At 41.1% G+C, this 19678-nt stretch overlaps 1 long non-coding RNA gene and 1 other non-coding gene across 2 annotated transcripts; one reads left to right on the forward strand and one right to left on the reverse strand.

The window, feature by feature from the left end:
• Positions 1-1208: 1208 nt before the first annotated feature.
• LOC122697949 lies at positions 1209-1315 on the forward strand. The gene has a single exon (XR_006342270.1). It is a non-coding gene; the product is annotated as a U6 spliceosomal RNA (small nuclear RNA).
• A 2731-nt stretch (positions 1316-4046) lies between these two features.
• On the reverse strand, positions 4047-6480 carry LOC122696889. Its single transcript, XR_006341948.1, has 3 exons — positions 6428-6480; positions 4676-4838; positions 4047-4532 (listed from the first exon to the last, which is right to left on the reverse strand). It is a non-coding gene; the product is annotated as an uncharacterized LOC122696889 (long non-coding RNA).
• Between the last annotated feature and the right edge of the window lie 13198 nt (positions 6481-19678).

Genomic DNA, 19678 nt, shown 5'->3' on the forward strand with positions numbered 1-19678 from the left:
GTCAGACACAACTGAGTGACTGAACTGAACTGAACTGAAGGAAATAAAATACTTGTACACAAATTATAAGACACTGATGAAAGCAATTAAAGATGACACAAATAGATGGAGAGACAGATTATGTTCTTGGATTGGAAGAGTCAACATTCTGAAAATGACTATATTATAACACACAAAGCATTCTGTAGATTCAATATAATCCTTATGAAATTACCAATGGCATTTGTCACAGAACTAGAGCAAAAAAATTCACAATTTGTGAGGAAACACAAAAGACTATATAAAGCCAAAGCAATCTGGAGAAAGAAAACTGGAGTTAGAGGAATCAACCTTCCTGACTTCAGACTATACTACAAAGCTATAGCCATCAAGATAGTATGGTCCTGGCACAAAAACAGAAACATAGATCTTCAGAACAGGATAGGAAGCCCAGAGATAAACCCACAGACCTATAGGCACCTTATGTCTGACAAAGGAGGCAGGAATAATACAATGGAGAAAAGACAGCCTCTTCAATAAAGTGGAGCTGGGAAAACTGGACAGCTATGTGTAAAAGAATGAAATTAGAACACTTCCTAACATCATACACAAAGATAAACTCAAAATGGGTTAAAGACCTCAATGTAAGTCCAGAAACTAGAAAACTTTTAGAGGAAAACACGGGCAAATGCTCTTTGACATAAATCACAGCAAGATCCTCTTTGATCCACTTCCTAGAGTAATGGAAATACGAACAAAAATAAACAATGGGACCTAATTAAACTTAAAAGTTTTTGCTCAGCAAAGGAAACTATAAACCAGATGAAAAGACAACCCTCAGAATGGGAGAAAATAATTGCAAATGAAACTGACAAAGAATTAATCTTATACAAGCAGCTCATGCAACTCAATACCAGGAAAACAAACAACCCAATCAAAAAGTGGGAGGAAGACCTAAACAAGCATTTCTCCAGAAAAGACATACAGATGTCCAACAAACACACAAAAAGATGCTCAACATCACTCATTATTAGAGAAATGCAAATCAAAACTACAATGAGGTATCACCTCACACCAGTCAGAATGGCCACCATCAAAAAATCTATGAACAGTAAATGCCAGAGAGGGTGTGGAGAAAAGGGAACCCTCTTGCACTGTTGGTGAGAATGTAAACTGATACAGCCACTATGGAGAACGGTATGGAGATTCCTTAAAAAACTAGGAGTGATGTGCTCGCTTCGGCAGCACATATACTAAAATTGGAACGATACAGAGAAGATTAGCATGGCCCCTGCGCAAGGATGACACGCAAATTCGTGAAGCGTTCCATATTAAAAAAAAAAAAAAAAATAGGAGTGAAACTACCATATGACCCAGCAATCCTACTATTGAGCATATACCCAGAGAAAACCATAACTGAAAAGGACACATGCATCCCAATGTTCACAGAAGCACTATTTACCATAGCTAGAACATGGAAAGTGAAAGTATTAGTCACTCAGTATTGTCTGACTCTTTGCAATCCCATGGACTGTGGCCCACCAGTCTCCTCTGCCATGGAACTCTCCAGACAAGAATACTGGAGTGGGTAGCCATTTCCTTCTCCAGGTGATCTTCCTGACCCAGGGATTGAACCTGGGTCCCCTGCATTGCATGCAGATTCTTTACCATCTAAGCCATCAGGGAAGCCCAAGGACATGGAAGCAACCGAGATATCCATCGACAGATAAATGGATAAAGAAGTTATGGTACATATATACAAGGTAATATTACTCAGTCATAAAAAGAAATGCATTTGAGTCAGTTCTAAGTGGATGAACCTGGAGCCTGTCATACAGAATAAAGTCAGTCAGAAAGAGAAAAACAAATTTTGTATACTAATACGTATATATGGAATCTAAAAATGGTGCTGATGAGCCTATTTGTAGGGCAGGAATAGAGATGCAGACACAGAGAAGAGACTTTGGACATAGCAGGGGAAGGAGAGGGTGGGATGAGCTGAGAGAGTAGCACTGACACATTTACACTCCCATGTGTGAAATGTGCTTCCCGGGTGGCACAGTGGCAAGGAATCCACTTGCCAGTGTAGGAGACCACAGAGCCTGGGGTTCGATTCTTGGGTCGAGAATATCCTCTGGAGCAGGAAGTGGCAACCCACTCCAGCTTACTTGCTGGAAAATCGCACAGAGGAGCCTGGTGGGCTACCGTCCATGGGGTTGCAAGGAGTCTGACATGACTGAGCGCACATGCTAGTGGTGGGGATGTAAAATAGACTGCCGGTGGGGATTTGCAGTACAGGCTCGGGGAGTTCACCCCGGTGTTCTGTGACCACCTAGAGGGGTGGGATGGGGTGGAGGCTGGGGGGCGATTCAGTAGGGAGGGGACATATGTATACTTACTGGCTGATCTAGCTTGTTGCATAGCAGAAACCCACACAATATTGTAAACCAATTATCCTCCAATTAGAAATAAACTTTTAAAAATTCCACCTAAAAGAAAGATCAAAAATAAAAAGGAAGTACAGAGAGGGAGGGTCACCTTCCACATATCAACATTACGTGATTTGTTTCAGAAATACTAATAGAGCCTCTGCTGAGCACCAGGCAGTGTTTTCACTGCTGGGGATACAAGAGTGATGAAACCACCAAAACTCCTGCCCTCATAAATGCTATAGTCTAGTGGGAAAGAGAGAGAATAAACAAGAAAACTGTTCACGTGACTCTGTTAAATAAGAGCTGCTGAGCTGGAAACAGAGCAGAGGAAGAGGACATTAACTTTTTGGAGGAGGCACTGAAATTTTAGAAAGGGTAGACAGGAAAGATTAGCGTAGAATATGATCACAAAGGAGAAACCAAAAGAAAAAGAGGGATTTAGTCATGTTATCTTTAGGAGAATAACAGTTTAGGCAGATGGAAGAGTTAGTGTTTAAGACAATGTGGTATTGATATAGAAATAGACAATTCAGCCACTCAAACAGAACAGAGAGCCCAGAAATGGGCCCACAGTTATAAAGAAGCCTGGTATCTGACAGGTCCAGTGTACAACTCAGTGGAGAAAAGATGGGAGGTACTCAGTGGTGCTGGAACAGTTGGTTATGGAAGAAATTCTACTTCCTACCTCCTCCTGTCCACAAAAATCAATTCCAGATAATTTAATGATGACTCTGAGCTGCAAAAATAAGAGTTCAGAACAAATACATAGATGTTCTTGATGTAGCAAAGAATTTCTTAAGTCATTAAGGAAAAGCACAAACGGGGATGGATGGTGGTGACGGTTGCACAAAAACGTGAAGAAACTTAATGCCACTGAGTTGTACACTTTAAAATGGTAAATTTTATACATTTTAGCACAATTTCTTTTTTAAAAGCGCAAGGTATAAAAAGAAACTTGATAATATTAACTACACTAAAAATTAGGAAATTTATTTTTTAAGTGTTATTGGAGCATAGTTGATTCACAGTGGTGCATTAGTCTCAGGTGTACTGCAAAGTGAATCAGTTATACATATACATATACCCACTCTTTGTTAGATTCCTTTCCCACACAGGCCATTACAAGGTACTGAGAAGACTCCCTGTGCTACAGTAGGTCCTGGTTAGTCATCTACTGTATCTGTAGTTGTCTGTATATGTCAATCCCAGGCTCCCAAATTATCCCTACCCTCCCTTTTCCCTCTGGTAACCATTTATTTTTATATCTATGATGCTATTTCTGTTTTGTAAATAAGTTCAAGGAACTTAACTTTAAAAAGGACATAAACATACATTTTTAAACCAACTGCAAGTTGGAAAAAGGAAATTGTCAGAAATAATTAACACAGAGTTAGTATCCAAATGTAATCAATAAGAGAAAGGCAAAAATACAGTGGAAAAAAGGGCAAAAAAAAAAAAAAAACCCCTTAAAACAGATGCGTCACAACAGAGGAAACATAAATGACCAATAAAATATGAAAATATGTTCAACCACATTAGTAATTGGGGAAATGCAAATTAAAACCACAATGAGATAAATCTTGTATGCCCATCAGATGAACAAAACTTTTCAAGTTTGAAAATATTGTGTGGCCAAGGAACTCATATACTGCCAGTAGAAGTATTAATTGATGAAACTACTTTGAGAACAATATGACATCATCTGGCAAATTTGACCATTTGTCCTAGTACTGTAACTCGTATTGTAATTCTACTGTAAGTATATTCTCTGGAGAGATTTTTGTACATAGACATCAAAAAACATTGACAAGAATGTTTATATCAACATCAAGATATTAAAACATTGGAAAGTTGCCATCATCAGGAAAACAGTAAATTAACTGTAATCCATTCCCACAGTGGAATATAAAAAACAACAGCAAAACTGAATGAACTGCAATTAAACACATAAACATTGATGAATCCCAAAAAGATGGTATTAACTGAAAAAGCAGGTTGCAGGAGAATCCACATGTGCTGGACTCTTCCACGACACCCCTCAGCCGGCTCGCTCACCTTCTCTCCTGGTTTTTGTTTCTGGCTCTGCAACTCATCCTCCTGTGCGTTTTGCCTCCAGAAATTCTACAAGAAAAGACCCAACAGGATGTGGGAAGGAGAGGAGACACTGAAACAACATACCTGCACCCCTGGCTGCCTCCTCACAAGGCTGCCTGTGTCCCTAGGCCTGGCTCTAGGTAACCTCCGGAAAGGAACTCCTTCCTCACCTTGCACCGCTCCTTGTGGTAACCATGTTGACTTGGTGAAGCCCAGCTTGAGTGCAGGATGGACCCTCGGGGTTCCCTTCTCCTACATCTTCACAAACAGTCTGTGCAAAAACCATCTTTGAATCCACCTGTTTTGAGTGTGCCGTCTGTGTCTTGCTGGACCCTGATGAATACAAATCAGCATTAATATGAAAGCTTTAAAAAAAAGTGAAATAATATATTCTTTAGGTGGAAATTGTCAAAAAATCAAGAGAGAAATGAATATGAAACTCAAGATACTAGTTAACTCTTGGGGCAGTGAAAGGATGTTCTGGACACAGGGCTTTGAAGGTTCTCCTGTGGTTCTGGGATTTATGCTCAATAGTAGCTACACCAGTTGAGTTGAGTTCAGTTCAGTAGCTCAGTCGTATTCAACTGCTTGTGACCCCACGGAAGGAGCACACCAGGCCTCCCTGTCCATCACCAACTCCCAGAGTTGCTCAAATTCATGTCCATTGAGTCGGTGATGCCATCCAAACATCTCATCCTCTCCTTCTCCTGCCTTTGATATTTCCCAGCATCAGGGTCTTTTCCAATGAGTCAGTGCTTCACATCAGGTGGCCAAAGTATTGGAATTTCATCTTCAGAATCAGTCCTTCCAATGAATATTCAGGAATGATTTCCTTTAGGATTGACTGGTTTGAACTCCTTGCAGTCCAAGGGGCTCTCAAGAGTCTTCTCCAGCACCACAGTTCAAAAGCAGCAATTCTTCAGCACTCAGCTTTCTTTATAGTCCAACTCTCACAACCATACATGACTACTAGAAAAATCACAGCTTTGACTAGATGGACCTTTGTCAGCAAAGTAATGTCTCTGCTTTTTAATATGCTGTCTAGGTTTGTCCTAGCTTTTCTTCCAAGGAGCAAGCATCTTTTAATTTCATGGCTTCAGTCACCATCTGCAGTGATTTTGGAGCCCAAGAAAATAAACTATCACAGTTTCCATCGTTTCCCCATCTATTTATCATGAAGTCATCGGACCAGATGCCATGATCTTCATTTTTTGAATGTTGAGTTTTAAGCAAGCTTTTTCACTCTCCTCTTTCACTTTAATAAAGAGGCTCTTTAGTTCTTCGCTTTCTGCCGTAAGAGTGGTGTCATCTGGATATGTGAGGTTATTCATATGTCTCTCGGCAATCTTGATCCCAGTTTGTGCTTTTTCCAATCCGGCATTTTGCATAATGTACTCTGCATAGAAGTTAAATAGATTCAAGACATATAGATTCAAGGGATTAGATCTGATGGACAGAGTGCCTAGAGAACTATGGACAGAGGTTCATGACATTGTCCCGGAGGCACTGATCAAGACCATCCCCAAGAAGAAAGGAAATGCAAAAAAGCAAAATGGTTCTCTGAGGAGGCCTTACAAATAGCTGTCAAAAGAAGAGCGCCTAAAGGCAAAGGAGAAAAGGAAACATATACCCATTTGAATGCAGAGTTCCAAAGAATAGCAAGGAGAAATAAGAAAGCCTTCCTCAGTGATCAATGCAAACAAATAGAGGAAAACAATAGAATGGGAAAGGCTAGAGATCTCTTCAAGAAAATTAGAGACACAAAGTGAACATTTCATGCAAAGATGGGCACAATAAAGGACAGAAATGGTATGGACCTAACACAAGCAGAAGATATTAAGAAGACGTGGCAAGAATACACAGAAGAACTATACAAAAAAGATCTTCATGACGCAGATAACCATGATGGTGTGATCACTCACCTAGAGCCAGACATCCTGGAGTGTGAAGTCGACTGGGCCTTAGGAAGCATCACTATGAACAAAACTAGTGGAGGTGATGGAATTCCAATTGAGCTGTTTCAAATCATAAAAGATGATGCTGTGAAAGTGCTGCACTCAATATGCCAGCAAATCTGGAAAACTCAACAGTGGCCACAGGACTGGAAAAGGTCAGTTTTCATTTCAATCCCAAAGAAAGGCAATGCCAAAGAATGCTCAAACTACTGCACAGTTGCACTCATCTCACACACTAGTAAAGTAATGCTCAAAATCCTCCAAGCCAGGCTTCAACAGTACATGAACCGTGAACTTCCAGATGTTCAAGCTGGTTTTAGATAAGGCAGAGGAACCAGAGTTCAAATTGCCAACATCTGTTGGATCATAGAAAAAGCAAGGGTGTTCCAGAAAAACATTTACTTCTGCTTTATTGACTACACCAAAGCCTTTGACTGTGTGGATCACAACAAACTGTGGAAAATTCTTCAAGAGATGGGAATACCAGACCACCTGACCTGCCTCCTAAGAAATCTGTATACAGGTTAAGAAGCAACAGTTAGAACTGGACATGGAACAATAGACTGTTTCCAAATCGGGAAAAGAGTACATCAAGGCTGTATATTGTCACTCTGCTTGTTTAACTTCTATGCAGAGTACATCATGCGAAATGCTGGGCTGGATGAAGCAAAAGCTGGAATCAAGATTACTGGGGGAAATATCAATAACCTCAGATATGCAAATGACACCACCCTTATGGCAGAAAGCGAAGAAGAACTAAAGAGCCTCTTGATGAAAGTGAAAGAGGAGAGTGAAAAAGCTTACTTAAAACTCAACATTCAGAAAACTAAGATCATGGCATCTGGTCCCATAACTTCACGGCAAATAGATGAGGAAACGATAGAAACAGTGAGAGATTTTATTTTGGGGGGCTCCAAAATCTCTGCAGATGGTGACTGCAGCCTTGAAATTAAAAGATGCTTGCTCCTTAGAAGAAAAGTTATGACCAACCTAGACAGCATATTAAAAAGAAGAGACATTACTTTGCTGACAGTGGTCTGTCTAGTCAAAGCTGTGGTTGATCCAGTAGTCACATATGGATGTGAAAGTTGGACTGTAAAGAAAGCTGAGCACCAAAGAATTGATGCTTTTGAGCTGTAGTGTTGAGGAAGACTCTTGAGAGCCCCTTGGACTGCATGGAGATCCAACCAGTCAATCCTAAAGGATCTCATTCCTGAACATTCATTGGAAGGACTGATACTGAAGCTAAAGCTCCAATACTTTGACCACCTGATGCAAAGAGCTGACTCATTGGAAAAGACCCTGATGCTGGGAAAGATTGAAGGCAGGAGGAGAAGGGGACGACAGAGGATAAGATGTTTGGATGGCATCACCAACTTGTTGGACATGAGTTTGAGCAAGCTCCAGGAGTTGTTAATGGACAGGGAAGCCTGGCATCCTACAGTCCTTGGGTCATAGAATCAGACATGGCTGAATGACTGAACTGAACTGATAGAAGTTAAATGAACAGAGTGACAATACTTGACATACTCCTTTCCCAATTTGGAACCAGTCCATTGTCCCATGTCCAATTCTAGCTGTTGCTTCTTGACATGCATAGAGATTTCTCAGGAGGCAGGTAAGGTGGTCTAGTATTCCTATCTCTTGAAGAATTTTCCACAGTTTGTTGTGATCCACACAGTCAAAGGCTTTGCCATAGTCAATAAAGCAGAAGTAAATGTTTTTCTGAAAGTCCCTTGCTTTTACTGTGATCCAATGGATGTTGGCAATTTGATCTGTGGTTCCTCTGCCTTTTCTAAATTCAGCTTGAACATCTGGAAGTTCTCAGTTCAGGTACTGTTGAAGCCTGGCTTGGAGAATTTTGAGCATTCTTTTGCTAGGGTGTGAGATGAGTCCAATTTGGGGATAGTTTGAATATTCTTTGGCCCTGCCCCTCTTTGGTATTAATATTCTTCTTCAAGCAGTAGGTATATGTATAGTGGACATTTAAGAGGTACACAAACGTTCCTCTTTAAATTCTTCTTCAAGCAGTAGGTATATGTATAGTGGACATTTAAAAGGAAAACATAGCAGGGACAGCCCAAGAAACAGGAGAGCCCAGTCATTCTCCTTGTGGGACCCCCTGGGAAATCTAGGGAGTAATTTTCACTCCTATTTCCTGCTGCCTCCACACCACACCTCATCCTCACTTCCTATCCTTCCCATACCCTTGTCTCTTCTTAGACCCAAGATAGGGCTGACTGGTAGGAGGGACTGAGGCGTCAGAGCAGAGACTCCTGAAGGCTTGGGATGGGGTTCCTGCAGACAGCCATTCACACCTGGGGTCCCCTGTCTTCCATCCCTGGGTCCCGGCAGCAGGTGCTCACCCTGACAACACAGGTCTTCCTCCTGCCTACCTGTCTCCTTGTCTCTGAGCCACTCAGGGGACCACATCCAGAGGCCTTTTCACTGAGAGTTACCAGACTTTGACTCAACCCTCACCCCACCCCTTGCCAGTGTAATTCACCTGGGAGGGGGATCACCTGAGGCCCCCAAGCAGCTCATCCTACCTGGACCCTCTCAGCACCTGGACACATCTTCAGGAGCGTAGGGGGAGGTGGATTACTGGTCTGACCCTCTCACTTAGGGTAGCATCGTGTGGGCCAAAGGATAGAATCCTTAATATGGGCCCAGGGTAGAGGGAAGAAACCTGGGATGGGAAATATGTGGGACCTTATCTAACACCTCAGCTTTGAGTGTATCTGCCTGGGTAAGTGTGGGGGGTGGAGGGACATGGGTGTGACATGAACTCACTGTGAACAAAGTATCCAGGAAAGCTGTCCATTCTTGGTGCTGTTTATTGCAACTAGGAGACTAATAAAGAGAAAAAGATCTGACGTCAGTTAGCCACGTGGAAGTATCTTCAATACTGCTATCTATGAGTTCCACTTACCATTATGGATGGTACATATGGACCATAACTTTAGGCATTTGATTGCTCTCTGTCAAATAATTTTTGGCAGAATTTTTATTTTCTCACAGTCCTGATTATTCATGCCAGATCAGAGCATCCAAAATTGATAAGAAATACCTGTATTAGGTCATCATACAACCCAGTTTGGGGCCTAATGATTTAGTAGAATGTCCCTTATTGTTCTTTCTCTATTTAAATTTAAGCTGAGTGGAATCACTCAGCTAGACCAGTCTAATTAGCATCATCTTTTGGTATTAAAAGGAATGTAGTTGAAGGAAGGTAACTCCCCTAGACACAATTTTGTTTTATGCTCTATAACTGATGGCATTTTCAATGTACTGTCCATATAATTTGCTAAGTGGGAACTTCTAAAGTAAATTGGTTCTTTTACATGAATTCAGCTAGATCTTGGCAATAGCCATTGTTCCTTGGATGTTTGTTCCTTGGGCCCAAAGTCCTCTGAATATGTGAATTTTTAATGGGAGACGGATGATTAGACCATGAGCTCCTCGAGGCCAAGTCGACCAGCTCCTGGTGCACAGCAGATTCCAGAGCGTCTGCTGAACTGACATGAACTGTTCTGTATTTACCCCTGATTCCAGATGGGCTCTCATATGCTTTATGATGTAATCCTTCACAGGATGTGTGTTTTCACTCTAGACTTTGGCTTTCCCATTCAAATTCCTGATCAAAATATTTTCTCTCTGTTGGCTGATTTTTGGGAACTGAAGTAGGTGTAAATGTGATCATGATGTTGTGCCAAGGTTTTATTCCAACTTGACAGGCTGACTGATAACCACATCCAAAAGTTAGCATCCTCAGCTAGAAGATGATTTTAACATTTCAGAAAATGGAAATGTAAAAATAAAATCTGCCTTTACTCTGACTAATCTAAACACTTTGGGAGCAATGCTCAGGGTTATCCTAAGTACAGAGAAGAAACGGGCTTTCCTGACACACATATGATAATCTCATCTGCATTTTCTTCTCTTTGAAACAGAATCTGCCAGTCAAGGGCCCATGTGGTAAAAACTTCATCCATCTACAGGAAACATGGTTTTTTCCTTAGGAGGTTAATATTTCAGGTTGATGCCCCAGAAGGAGTGTGTGTGTACTCTGTGACCCGGAATGGGCTTCTCACCTACTGCTCTTTTTCCGGCCTCCCTGCCCCACAAGGCACCAGAAAGTGGCCCGAAATCAAAGTCTCCAGCTTCTTCCACAGGGACGTTCACCACCTCCGCCTGCTCGCCTGACCCACCCCACATGCTCAGGCCACACAGCAACCCCAAGAACCAAGGTCAGTCTTCCTAAGAGTACACTGATGAAAGAATCAGGTTCTTTTGCCTTTTTTCCAGGGGAGTGATAGGAGCAGCTGTTTCCCTGGAAATTTAGTTTAATGACCTTCACTGTGGGAATTTTCTATCTGCTCTGTAGAGTTGATCTGAATTTTTTTATGTTATGTTAACTCCAGACTTTTCCAGTTATACTTGTTTCCTAATAACCATGGTATGGGCATTTGTGGAGCACATGATCATGTTCACAGCAATTTCATTTACGTGATCTAACCCACAGTTTCTCAAACAACTGAATTTCTGGGAACCTTTCATTCCAACCTTAATTTCCATTTTTTCTTTCCATTTTTTTCCTTCCTTCTTTATGACAAGCTTTAAAGGAGTTTTTAAAAAGCGTATCCTGCATCAACAGGAAGCCTATGCTATTCCAAATACGCCCTCAGTTTGGCCACTGCATGTGACACCAGTCCCACTGGTATCATGTGATCACCTGAAATGATGATTTGGCTTGCCATGTGCCCAGCCCTCCATACCCACAGTTCTGCATCCCTGGACTCAACCAACTGAGAATGGGAAATATTGGGGAGGAAGACTTCCAGAAAGTTCCAAAGTGCAAAGCCGAAATTTGTCACATGCTGGTAACATATTTACATAATATTTACACTGTATTAGGTATTATAAGTAATCTGGAGATGATTTAAAATACATGGGAGGATTGCATATGTTATAGACAAATGTCACACTATTTTATACAAGGAACTTGAGCATGCTCAGACTTTGGCATTCACTGGGAGCCCTGGAACCAGCCCTACATGGATACAGAAGGATGACTGTATCGGTAAGCACATCCAGCTGCTCTTAGATTATTAACAGTTGATAAGTCAAAATTCCAGTAATCATCCTGCATCGTCATTGTTCTGAATTCCAACAGTTATATACACAAAACTAACTTCTGTCTTGCAGTCATAATTTGCAATTGTAAGACATTCTTATGAAAAAGCCTTTAGCTTCTTAAAATATTCAGCAAGCTTTAGTTTGATAAGAAAAGAAAACAAGTCAGTGTAGAAAAGTCAAGTACTATGGAAAGCGTGATAGAGATTAAACTTAAACATGAGGAGGAGTCATTGGTGCCAAATTAGGTAAGTGATACTTTAGTTCACTGAACAAAGGGAGATTTCACAGCAGTTGGAATAGAGATTTCTGGGGAGACATTTGGGTTTTCACAGGGTTTATATTAGTAATTCCACTTAGTGATTTCAAAGAACACACCCCATCCCTCCAGCCAGTGCTCCATCAGTGTTGCAAGTATAAGTATTGATCTGATTTATGGATCAATTTGCAGCAGTATACGCACAGTATGCAGAAGTAAACTAACAATGACATAATAAACTTATGGCTATCAAAGCAGAAGTGAGAGAAGGACAAATTAGGAGTTTGGTATTAACATAACTGCAACATAACTATAAAATAGATAACCAACAAGGTCCTAGTCTATATAACAGGGAATGCCACTCAATACTTTGTAATAGTTCAAAAGGGAAAAGAATCTGAGAAATAATATATACACGTATGTGTATAATTGAATCGCTTTGCTGTACATCCAAAACTACCACAACGTTGTAAATCAACTATACTTCGATTAAAAGAAAATAAATCTATAAAGAAGGATGTTAATTTTGTGGTACTTCTAAATTTTGCTCTCCAGCATTTTGCAGTGAACAATTAACTTCATTGGTCCTTCAATAAATTGTTATGATTTTAAAAAATCATTTTTAAAAAATCAATAAGTAACCAACTACATTGATGATGATTCAGATGATGATCCGCTGTGCTATCCTGCACCAGGACGCAGGAGAAAGGAGCAGTGACCCCACAAGAGACTGACCCAGACTTGCCTGGGAGTGTCAGGAGTCTCCGGCGGAGGCGTGGGTCAGTGGTGGCCTGCTGCAGGGCCGGGGGCACTGAGTGCAGCAGTGTGTGCATGGGACCTTCTGAAGGAGGTCGCCATTACCTTCATCACCTCCAACATAGTTTGGTCTCAGGTCAAACAACAGGGAGGGAACACAACGCTGCCCATCAACAGAAAATTGGATTAAAGATATAATGAGCATGGCCCCACCCATCAGAACAAGACCCAGTTTCCTCCTCAGTCAGTCCCTCCCGTCAGGAAGCTTCCATAGGCCTCTTCTTCTTATCCATCAGAGGGCAGACAGACTGAAAACCACAGTCACAGAAAACTAACCAAACTGATCACATGAACCACAGCCTTGTCTAACTCAACGAAGCTATGAGCCATTCTGTGTAGGGCCACCCAAGACGGACGGGTCATGGTGGAGAGTTCTGACAAAATGTGGGCCACTGGAGAAGGGAATGGCAAACCACTTCAGTATCCTTGCCTTGAGAACCCCATGAGCAGTATGAAAAGGCAAAAAGATAGGACACTGAAAGATGAACTCCCTAGGTTGGTAGGTGCCCAATATGTTACTGGAGATCAGTGGAGAAATAACTGCAGAAAGAATGAAGAGATGGAGCCAAAGCAAAAACAATACCCAGTTGTGGGTGTAACTGGTGATAGAAGTAAAGTCTAATGCTGTTAGAGCAATATTGCGTAGGAACCTGGAATGTTAGGTCCATGAATCAAGGCAAATTGGAAGTGGTCAAACAGGAGATGGCAAGAGTGAATATTGACACTTTAGGAATCAGCGAACTAAAATGGACTTGAATGGGTGAATTTAACTCAGATGACCATTATATCTACTACTGTGGGCAAGAATTCCTTAGAAGAAATGGAGTAGCCATCATAGTCAACAAAAGAGTCCGAAATGTGGCACTTGGATGCAATCTCAAAAATGACAAAATGATCTCTGTTCATTTCCAAGGCAAATCATTCAATATCACAGTAATCTAAGTCTATGCCCCCAACCAGTAATGCTGAAGAAGCTGAAGTTGAACAGTTCTATGAAGATCTACAACCTTCTAGAACTAACACCCAAAAAAGATGTCCTTTTCATTACAGGGGACTGGAATGCAAAAGTAGGAAGTCAAGAAATACCTGGAGGCAAACTTATTGCAAACTTATTGCCTTGGAGTACAGAATGAAGCAGGGCAAAGGCTAATAGAGTTTTGGCAAGAGAATGCACTGGTCATAGCAAACACCCTCTTCCAACAACACAAGAGAAGACTCTACACATGGACATCACCAGATGGTCAACACCGAAATCAGATTGATTATATTCTTTGCAGCCAAACATGGAGAAGCTCTATACAGTCAGCAAAAACAAGACTGGGAGCTGACTATGGCTCTGATCATGAACTCCTTATTGCCAAATTCAGACTTAAATTGAAGGAAGTAGGGAAAACCACTAACTATTCAGGTATGACCTAAATCAAATCCCTTATGATTATTCAGTGGAAGTAACAATAGAAAGAGTGCCTGAAGAACTATGGATGGAGATTCATGACATTGTACAGGAGGCAGGGATCAAGAACATCCCCATGAAAAAGAAATGCAAAAAGACAAAATGGTTCTCTGAGGAGGCCTTACAAATAGCTGTCAAAAGAAGAGAACCTAAAGGCAAAGGAAAAAAGGAAACATATACCCATTTGAATGCAGAGTTCCAAAGAATAGCAAGGAGAAATAAGAAAGCCTTCCTCAGTGATCAATGCAAACAAATAGAGGAAAACAATAGAATGGGAAAGGCTAGAGATCTCTTCAAGAAAATTAGAGATACGAAGTGAACATTTCATGCAAAGATGGGCACAATAAAGGACAGAAATGGTATGGACCTAACACAAGCAGAAGATATTAAGACATGGCAAGAATACACAGAAGAACTATACAAAAAAGATCTTCATGATGCAGAAAACCATGAAGGTGTGATCACTCACCTAAAGCCAGACATCCTGGAGTGTGAAGTCGACTGGGCCTTAGGAAGCATCACTACGAACAAAGCTAGTGGAGGTGATGGAATTCCAGTTGAGCTGTTTCAAATCCTAAAAGATGATGCTGTGAAAGTGCTGCACTCAATATGCCAGCAAATCTGGAAAACTCAACAGTGGCCACAGAACTGGAAAAGGTCAGTTTTCATTCCAATCCCAAAGAAAGGCAATGCCAAAGAATGCTCAAACTACCACACAATTGCACTCATCTCACACACTTGTAAAGTAATGCTCAAAATCCTCCAAGCCAGGCTTCAACAGTACATGAACTGTGAACTTCCAGATGTTCAAGCTGGTTTTAGATAAGGCAGAGGAACCAGAGATCAAATTGCCAATATCCATTGGATCATCGAAAAAGCAAGAGAGTTCCAGAAAAACATCTATTTCTGCTTTATTGACTATGCCAAAGCCTTTGTCTGTGTGTATCACAACAAACTGTGGGAAATTCTTCAAAATATGGGAATACCAGACCACCTCACCTGCCTCTTGAGAAACCTGTATGCAGGTCAGAAAGCAACATAGAACTGGACATGGAACAACAGACTGGTTCCAAATCAGGAAAGGAATACATCAAGGCTGTATATTGTCACCCTGCTTGTTTAACTTCTATGCAGAGTACATCATGAGAAGTGCTGGGCTGGAAGAAAGCACAAGCTGGAATCAAGGTTGCCAGGAGAAATATCAATAACCTCAGATATGCAGATGACACCATCCTTATGGCAGAAAGCGAAGAAGAACTAAAGAGCCTCTTGATGAAAGTGAAAGAGAAGAGTGAAAAAGTTGGCTTAAATCTCAACTTTCAGAAAAGTAAGATCATGGCATCCGGTCCCATCACTTCATGGCAAATAGATGGGGAAAGAGTGGAAACAGTGACAGACATTAGTTTTGGGGGCTCCAAAATCACTGCAGATGGTGACTGCAGCCATGAAATTAAGACGCTTGCTCCTTGAAAGAAAAGTTATGACCAACCTAGACAGCATATTAAAAAGAAGAGACATTACTTTGTCAACAAAGGTCCGTCTAGCCAAGGCTATGGCTTTTCCAGTGGTCATGTATGGATGTGAGAGTTGGACTATAAAGAAAGTTGAGCACCGAAGGATTGATGCTTTAACTGTGGTGTTGGAGAAGACTCTTGAGAGCCCCTTGAAGTGCAAGGAGATCCAGCCTCCATCCTAGATGAGATCAGTCCTGGATGTTCATTGGAAGGACTGATGTTGAAGCTGAAACTCCAATACTTTGGCCACCTGATGTGAAGAGCTGACTCATTTGAAAAGACCTTGATGCTGGGAAAGATTGAAGACAGGAAGAAAAGGGAACAACAGAGGATGAAATGGCTGGATGGCATCACCAACTCAATGGACATGGGTTTGAGTAGAGTCCAGGAACTGGTGATGGACAGGGAGGCCTGGCATGCTGTGGTTCATGGGGTCACAAAGAGTCGGACACGAATGAGTGACTGAACTGAACTGAACTGAAAAAAGTGACTAAATATTTCTGTCATTAACCTCAACATATGCTCTTTAAATTTAGTAAAACAACATCTAGCAAATCAAATTACTATTATTCATTGGAATTCTAGGTTTCCCAGGTGACACAGTGGTAAAGAATATGCCTGCCAATGCAGGAGACTGGATTCAGTCCCTGGGTTGGGAAGATCCCCTGGAGGAGGAAATAGCAACCTACCCCAGTGTTCTTGCCTGGAAAATCCCATGGACAGAGGAGCCTGGTCAGCTATAGTCCATGGGGTCACAAAGAACTAGACACAACTGAGTAGTTTCAGGCAAAATTGGAATTTTATCAGCTTTTCAATTTTGTCTGTGTTTAACATGGAAAGGTATTTAGGTTTTGGGAGATTTGTGAGCTACTCACATGGTTTTTCCTGGTGGCTCAGATGGTAAAGTATCTGCCTGCCAGTGCAGGAGATGCAGGTTTGATCCTTGGGTCGGGAAGATCCCCTGGAGAAGGGAATGGCCACCCACTCCATTATTCTTGCCTAGATAATTCCATGGACAGAGGAGCCTGGTGGGCTATAGACATTAGGGTCGCAAAGAGTCAGACAGGACTGAGTGACTAATACACTTAGCTATTCACATATAAAAAACTATTGTAACAAGAACAAGGACATCAAAATGGTATATACTCAACTCTGAGTATCCTCGAAAATTTTGTTCCTCCTAAGGGCTTCTTTACAGTATCTGAGTTTGAGAGATCTTGTCTAATTATAAATTAGATTACAGGAATACTTTTGATATATGCTAGTCAGGATAAGTGCTTCTCACAGTGATTTAAAACAGTTTTCAACAAATTTAGAAATGTAAAATTAATTTAAATTTAAAAAAATTTTTTATCTAAAAGTCAGTTATTACTTTCTACTCCAGAAATTATTGTATTGGAATTAAGGATAATGGACTTTTACGACTGAGTTATTTCCAGAATGTATTGGCTTAGGGATAGAAGTACTGGGTCTCTGAAGTGTTTATTCTATGGAAGATAAACAATGTGATTTAAAAGCACTCTTCATAATGGCTCAAGGTTGTTTAGAACATCCATTAACCTTAATGGATTTACAAAATATTAAAGTAGAAAAATGTGTTTTAATAGTCTTTGAGAAATAAACTTAATACCTTGAGTCTTTGAGAAGTAAACACAATACATTCATCGCTAAGAAATTTTCTCTCTTTACCTTTTAGTAATATATGGATAACCAAGAAACAATTTTCATATCTCTTTTGGACACCCTAATTTTTAATATACTACTTAAAACTCAACAGCTACCTTGAAATCAATGAAATTCTGAGAAAACACTGAAAAAGCAAAACTTAATAATTCAAGGATGAACTAAGGTGGAATACTTAAAAATTCAAGAGCTAAATAACTTGGAATGAAAAATATATATATACATATGCACATATATGGATTTCCCTGGCAGTCTAGTGGTGATCTAGTTAAGACTTCATGCTCCCAATGCAGGGGACCCAGGTTTGATCCCTAGTCAGAAAACTAGATCCCACAGGGCTTCCCTGGTGGCTCAGACGGTAAAGAATCTGCCTGCAATGCAGGAGACCCAGGTTCAATCCCTGGGTCAAGAAGATCCCCTGGAGAAGGGAGTGGCTACCCACTCATGTATTCTTGCCTGGAGAATTCCATGGACCGAGGAACTTGGCGAGCTACAGTCTATGGGGTTGAACAGAGTCAGACATGACTGAGCCACTAACACTTTCACTTTTCACATACACACACACATATGTAGAATACATACATTCTACTTTTATATATATTAAAAAGTAATTCTGCTTAAAAAACTAAACTACAAAGTAACTAAATTATTTAGCAGATATTCGTATTTAAAGGGTTTTTGTTGTTGTTGTTGTTGTTTTGCCCTTCAAGATGTTATAAAAGGCCCAGATGAGGCAATGTTGCATATTTGGTATCTCAAATTTGGAAATGAAATCAGTTCAGATTTGGAAGCAAGACTCTTGAGACCTCTAAGGGTGGAGGCTGAAGGTTCTTTCTTAGTGATAGAAGGTTCTATCCCTGCCAGTAACTGGGAGTATCTTCTGAAATATCTATCTTGAGTGGCTGCCATGGAGACAGCAAAGGTAAACAGAACCAGAATTGCATCAGGATGCACTCTTTACTCATTCTTGACTTTACAGAGAGATCAGACTCTGACTCACAGGCTTTCGCCATTTCATTCTGAGATCATTTCAAATCATCAGGTATGACACTTCTAGGACTGTTCTCCCATTCTTAAGACTACCGTACTAGACAATGATTTGAGCTCAGGGCCAACAGAAGTTTCAGCCCTGGCAGCAGAATTTAAAAGGAGAGGATAATGAAGCCCAGAAGAAAAGGGGTCTTAACAACGGCTATCCTGTGCTTGAGATAGATAGACATAATTTCTATCTCTTGTAAAAAAAAAGGAAAAAAAAAAAAAAAAAAAACACCTTTAAGGGGTTAAAAAAGAAGAAGAAGAAAAGAAACCCTAAAACATCACAAGGGCCTCCCTGATAGCTCAGTTGGTAAAGAATCCACCTACAATGCAGGAGACCCGGGTTCAATTCCTGGGTTGGGAAGCTCTGTTGGAGAAGGGATAGGCTACCCACTCCAGTGTTCTTGGGCTTCCCTTGTGGCTCAGCTGGTAAAGAATCCACCTGCAATGTGGGAGACCTGGGTTCGATCCCTGGGTTGGGAAGATCCCTGGAGAAGGGAAAGGTTACCCACTCCACATGTCTGAAACCAACTACTTTCTCTTCCAAATTCAGCTACTCTCACCAACAATGATATAATAGTAGGATGGCAAAGATAACTGATGACCCTCCCTCCCGGTCCCCTTTGATAAGAGGGAAATCCTTTTAATTGATGTGCTTTAACACAGATCAGTACCTTGTACAAGTTGAGGCAGAGAGCAGCCATTAAGGGTCCCAGCAGGTGCTGCTGCCTCTGATTTCTCAGCACAGGAGAGAAAGGGCTTCACATTCCTGGGCTGCGCCTCCCTCTTCATCCTCTTCTTCCTCTTCCCTGTGGTCATCCCCAACTACCCACAGGCAGTTGGAAGACATCCAATTTTGCATCTCTGCTTGCAGATGAGGACTGTTGTTTCTAAAGGTAAGACCAGAACTGTGCTAGGAGGGAAGATGACAAGTTTAAACTGAGATTTACTCAGAAAACTAATACCTCTGTTTGAGAAATGTGCTTATTTATTGTCAACTTATCAAGAAACCAACAGCCTCTTTACTTGTATTGGAAGGAGGATTGAAATCAAACCATTAGATACACAGTAACTCACACACAGGGGACAGGGGCCCATCTACTGCCCAGTCCCCAAACCCAGCACACAGGGACCCAGCCCCAGAGAACGGTCACAGTCACAGTGGGACAGGCTGGGACCTGGGCACTTTGCTGCCGTGCTTGCATCTGGACAAACCTGTCTGAACAACAAAATACAAAGAAACTGTAAAGGGTGAAAAATAACTGTGTGCGTGTGCAGTTGGGGCAAATTCAGAACAAAAGATGCAAAGAGACCAGAAAACC

This window comes from Cervus elaphus, chromosome 7, assembly GCF_910594005.1.
Source record: "Cervus elaphus chromosome 7, mCerEla1.1, whole genome shotgun sequence".
In the NCBI taxonomy this organism is placed as follows: Eukaryota; Metazoa; Chordata; class Mammalia; order Artiodactyla; family Cervidae; genus Cervus; species Cervus elaphus.